The sequence below is a fragment of the Nyctereutes procyonoides genome, unplaced genomic scaffold, assembly GCF_905146905.1.
Source record: "Nyctereutes procyonoides isolate TBG_1078 unplaced genomic scaffold, NYPRO_anot_genome, whole genome shotgun sequence".
Taxonomy (NCBI): domain Eukaryota; kingdom Metazoa; phylum Chordata; class Mammalia; order Carnivora; family Canidae; genus Nyctereutes; species Nyctereutes procyonoides.
In genome coordinates, this window is record NW_026575052.1 from 55,491,470 (window position 1) to 55,497,469 (window position 6,000).

A 6,000-nucleotide genomic window follows, 5' to 3' on the forward strand; every position below is an offset into this window, starting at 1 on the left:
GTGTTCTGGTTTGGGTCCTTTATGAAGCGGTTACCAAGAGGGGCTAGATGTTCCAATGATTTATTAGGGAAACTTCCACAAAGGATAAGTGGGGATAGCACAGGGATAGGCAGAGATAACCTACAGATGGATCTATAAGTCTAACAACTATGAAAAAAAATAAGTGAGATTTGAATGTAAGGAATCTCAGGTGGCAGCTCAGCCCTAAAAAACTCTTGGCCAGGCTGATGGAGAGTGCCTGAGCAAAAGTTATGCAAGGTAGGAGTCAGGTAGGAATGAGACAGCACTAGTGACACTGATGTCTGGGAGCATCCTGGAAGAAGCTTGAACACCATGATGGGGTCCAATGGGTTGGCAGTTGGAGTCCATGAGTAGACTATGCTTCCACAGCAGGTTCTCCTGAAGAAGATCACTTCTATTGCTACCACAGTCTAACCCTTGTACCACACAGATCCATTATCAACACATATTTTGGGAGCAGTTCCTCCATTGTGACCAGGGGCCTCTCAAGGGGAACTTAGAAAATTTATAGGATACCAAAAAAAAAAAAAAAAGAAAAAAGAAAAAAGAAAATTTATAGGATACATTAGAGCCTGCTTGTGCAGTTAGTCTCTGGGCTCAATTGGTACCCATCTTTTTCCTTCTCCACTATCCATTTTAAATTCCCCTCTCTGTCCACTATCATCTCAAGAGGTCTTCATGGCTCAGTTGGTGATGTGACTCAAACCTTGATTCTTGAGTGCTCTGCACCCATAGTAATCATTTCACACATTCATACATTGGAATTGCTGTGTTTGTTCATTCACAGTTATAATGGGGCATGGGAGGATCAAAACACACCCTAGTGGCTTCTCTGGGTACAAAGTGTTCCTGTGTGTAATAACAGCCCTACTTTCTCCTACTGATTACTGTCAATTGCCACTGTCAAGATAGTGACTTCTTCTCACTGATGTCTGGTTCTTTTTTTTTTTAATTTTATTTATTTACTCATAGAGACACAGAGAGAGAGGCAGAGACACAGGCAGAGGGAGAAGCAGGCTCCATGCAGAGAGCCTGATGTGGGACTCGATCCAGGGTCTCCAGGATCACACCCTGGGCTGCAGGCAGTGCTAAACCGCTGCGCCACTGGGGCTACCCCCTGATGTCTGGTTCTAAAAAGCTAAAATGTCCAGCTTTAGCTGCAGTATGAAGGGCACATGTTGAATCTCCTAATGAGAATGTGCCTCTTTAGGGAGAGACAGGAAGATGGTGAAGTAGGAAGACCCTAGGCCCACCTCATCTGATGAATACAACTAGATAACTATCAAATAATCCCAAATACTCCAGAAATCAACACGAAGACTGGCAGAACAAGCCCCACAACTAAAAAGAGAGAAGAGGCCACATCAAAGAAGGTAGGAAGTGTGGAAATGAGGCTTGGGAAAGAAACGGATCCTGGCTGCTGCAAAGGGGAGGGAGCCATGATTGCAGAGAAGGGGGTGGGGAGGAACACACGGGAATGCACAAGGAGAACATTTCCCCATAGCCATTGGCTTGGAAAATGAGAGAGGCCAAATTTTGTGAGTTCTTACAACCAGTGGGGCTTAAAGCCTGGAGTTATAAATGTCAGAAGGCTTGGCTGAGATCAATCCCAGAGGGTTCTGTGATGCTCCTAGAGAGAAGGGAGGCAAACAACCCAGGGGCAGTGCGGAAACAGTGATCTGAAGAGCGCCCAGGGCACACAGTGGGGACAGTATTTCTTCTTCTTTGAGCACGTACCTGAGAAGCAGCACTCACAGAGAGACCCCTCTGGGAACAAATATGCTGGATGGCACCATTTCCCTCCCCCGCCCCCTCAACATAAATACAGAGCCATCTGATGGGAGGGAAGCAGCACAGCACTGACACTGCCTACCCTACTGGCTTACGCCATATCCCAATCTCTGGTGCTCTGGTGGGACCCTCCCTCCCAGTCAAGCTTGCCTCAGTACCAGCACAGCAGGCCTCTCTCCTAGAAGACCAGGACAAACCCCTGCCCACACCACTGGTCCTGACCAGAGATTTTTGTAGGCCCTCGGTTCTGGTGGAGGTAGTGACATTTCTCATTTCACAGGCAGGCCAAAGCATGCCTAGTTAAAACTCACCACATTCAGGCCAGGGACCAAAACACTGCCCACAGTAGGCAAGGAGCACCTCTGCAGATGACTGGCCTGAAGGTTACAGCAGCCGGAATACAATAGCAGAGTGCACGCAATACACACACTGGCGTGTACATTCCCTGAATGTCTCCATTCACTGAAGCACCAGACACTGGGCACTACATGATGTCTTCTCCATAATATCATTACTTTTAGGAGCAGGAGACATAAATGGCTTTTCTAACACAGAGAAGAAGGCAACAACAGACAAAATGAGAAGATAGCGGAATTTATCCCAGATGAAAAAACAAAATATGGCCATGGCCAGACATCTAAGTAAAACAGATATAAGTATGTATGATTGTGAGTATGGAAAGGTAAGCAGAGTCAGCTCTCAAAAAACCTTCTAAAGCATGTAAAATGTCTGCCTTCAGCTCAGGTCATGATCCCAGGGTTCTAGGATGCATTGGGCTCCCTGTTCAGCAAGGAAGCTGCTTCTCCCTCTGCCCTTCCCCCTGCTCACACATGCACACACTCTGTCTCTCTCTCAAATAAATAAAATCTTTTAAAAAATAAAGCACACAAAATAATTTTGATTCTTTTAGGAAAACAGTCATATGTAATATTAAGCAACTTCTTTCAAAGTCATTTCCAAATGAAAGTAATCAAATAAAGAATATCTAGGGGCACCTGGGTGGTTCAGTCAGTCAGGCATCTGACTCTTGATTTCAGCTCAGGTCATGAGATCAAGCCTCAGGGCGGACTCTATGCTCAGTGGGGAGTCCGCTTGAGATTCTCTTTCTCCCTCTCTTTCTGCCCTTCCCCTATTTGTGCATACTTTCTCTCTCTAAAACAGATCTAAAAAAAAAAGTAATATTCTTTCTGCAAATAAATGCTAATTTTCACTTATGATTGTTTTAGCGCTACTGTTCTTAATGGTTTTGAGCTCTGATATATAAGAGCTCTGATAATATAAGTGTCAGTTTACACACACATATATACATTTATACATAACTATATTTGATAACATGCATATCATATATTATGTATATATTTATATTTATATATATTTGTGTGTATATATAACTTTTTTTTACACTGCTCTCAAGTCCCAGACTATCAAAAGGAAATGGAAAAATCTGGTTACATCATCACTTATCTAATGTAAAGTCATATCCAATTAGAGGATGCATTTCACCACAGGTATTATAGAAAATGAGAGCTCAAGAACAAAAATTTCATCCTTGTAAACAATTTGAAAATTGATCTCCTCTATATCCAACTTTATAAAAATGGTGGGGGCAGGAAAAAGAATATTTTTTCTTTAAGTTTCTATAGTTATGAGGAAGAAAATCATTCTTAGCACAAAAAGGAATGCAAGCATACTTAATAAGTTGTTTTTAATTTCTTAGGATGAAAGTTCAGTAGTTTCATAATGAAACTGTTGCCAAATGGATTATGTGCATCTCTCTCTCTCTTTTTTTTTATTTTTAAAATTTTTTTTTAATTTTTATTTATTTATGATAGTCACAGAGAGAGAGAGAGAGAGGCAGAGACACAGGCAGAGGGAGAAGCAGGCTCCATGCACCAGGAGCCCGACGTGGGATTCGATCCCGGGTCTCCAGGATCGCGCCCTGGGCCAAAGGCAGGCGCCAAACCGCTGCGCCACCCAGGGATCCCCTCTCTCTCTTTTTTTTAAAGACTTTTATTTATTTGATAGAGACAGTGAGTGAGAAAAAAAGGGAAAGCACAGTGGAGGGACAGGTAGAGGGAGGAGAAACAGACTCCTCCATGAGCAAGGAGCCCAATGTGGGACCCAATCCCAGGGCCCTGAGATCATGATCTGAGCTGAAGGCAGGTGCTTAACTGACTGAGCCAACCAGGTGTCCCTTGATACATATTTTTAAGTCAATTCCCTTTTTACATTTTTTTGCAGGATTGTATAGGTTGATTAATGACATAATGTAATCCACAAAATAATCTTTCTCTTCCTTCCTTCCTTCCTTCCTTCCTTCCTTCCTTCCTTCCTTCCTTCCTTCCTTCCTCCCTCCCTCCCTCCCTCCCTTCCTCCTTCTTTTCCTCTTACATATCTAGCAATCAAATCAGTAGGCATTTATACATAGGAAACAGTGAGTCCCTGACTCACTCAGTCTGATCATACTAGCTATTCAAAGGAAACCTGTGATTAGTGTTAAATGTTCCTATTTTTCCTTAGTAAAGATTTAATGTTTATGGTTACTTACCTAACACAGATCTTGTTAATCTCCCATTGCCTATCAAATAAACTAATCATTTCAGTGGTTTTCTTTTTTTTTTTTTTTTATTTTTTTTATTTTTTATTTTTATTTATGATAGGCATACAGTGAGAGAGAGAGGCAGAGACATAGGCAGAGGGAAAAGCAGGCTCCATGCACTGGGAGCCCGACATGGGATTCGATCCCAGGTCCCCAGGATCACGCCCTGGGCCAAAGGCAGGCGCCAAACCACTGCGCCACCCAGGGATCCCCATTTCAGTGGTTTTCAAGGCCTTCCTAGGTCAAATCCCAATCTATGAATTTATTCTCCACTATTGATCTCTATGTATATCGTTAGGCCAACTGCAGAGTTTTCCCTTCCTTGGTAGGCTTTCTGAAATAATGTTCTGTGCTTATCTCTGTTTACCTAGATCCCAGCTATCATTCAGGCCTGGCTTAAACACCACCCACTCAAGAAAACCTTCTCCAAAATTCCCTAGCCATATCACTTTTTCCTCTGACCTCCCATAACATTGTATCTGTTCCTCTTTTATGACACCTATATTTTCTAGCCACATCTGTTCATTCCTCAAATACCTTAATCTTCAAATATAAAGACTTTAACATTAGGGTCTTATTCCACTTTGTATCACTGAGCCAACAACACATTGTTTGAACATTATGTATGCACGTAGATCTATGTTAAAATTGAGTAAAATTAAAATATACCAGATGCTTTTTAAAAGAACATATTTAGGGATGTCTGGGTAGCTCAGTTGGTTAAGCATCTGCCTTTGGCTCAGGTCATGATCCCAGGATCCTGGGATTGAGTCCCACATGAGGCTCCTTGCTCAACAGGAGCCTGCTTCTCCTTCTGCCTGTTGCTCCCTCTGCTTGTGCTATCTCTCTCTCTCTCTCTCTCTGACAAATAAAACCTTTTTTAAAATTAAAAAAATAAAAGAACATATTTGATAAAATGCTATTTTAATACATATCAAATATTTTGTATTCACCTTGTATAAACTATTTTATCTTTCAACAAATTCCTTTTTTTTTTTTTTTACAAATTTAACTCTTTTTCTGTTTATAAAAACCTATGTTTTTCATGGCATTTAAAAGCATTATTTAGGAATGCCTGTGTGGCTCAGCAGTTGAGCGTCTGCCTTTGGCTTAGGACATGAATCTGGGGTTCCGGGATTGAGTGCTAAATTGGGACTCCCTGCAGGGATCCTGCTTCTCCCTCTGCCTATGTCTCTGCCTTCATTCTCTCTCTGTGTCTCTCATGAATAAATATATAAAACCTTTAAAAAATAAAAAAAAATAAAAGCATTATTACAGATTTGCTTTTTTTTTTAATCTTTTTTTTTTTTTTATGATAGTCACATAGAATGAGAGAGAGAGGGAGAGAGAGGCAGAGGGAGAAGCAGGCTCCATGCACCGGGAGCCCGACGTGGGATTCGATCCCGGGTCGCCAGGATCGCGCCCTGGGCCAAAGGCAGGCGCTAAACCGCTGCGCCACCCAGGGATCCCACAGATTTGCTTTTTAAAGGAGATACCATCTTTAAAACAATCTAGCTTCCATGATTCTGAAGGTCTTTTATACTTTAGTCTGTTGCTGTGATTCTATTAAAAATGTACAGAAATATCAC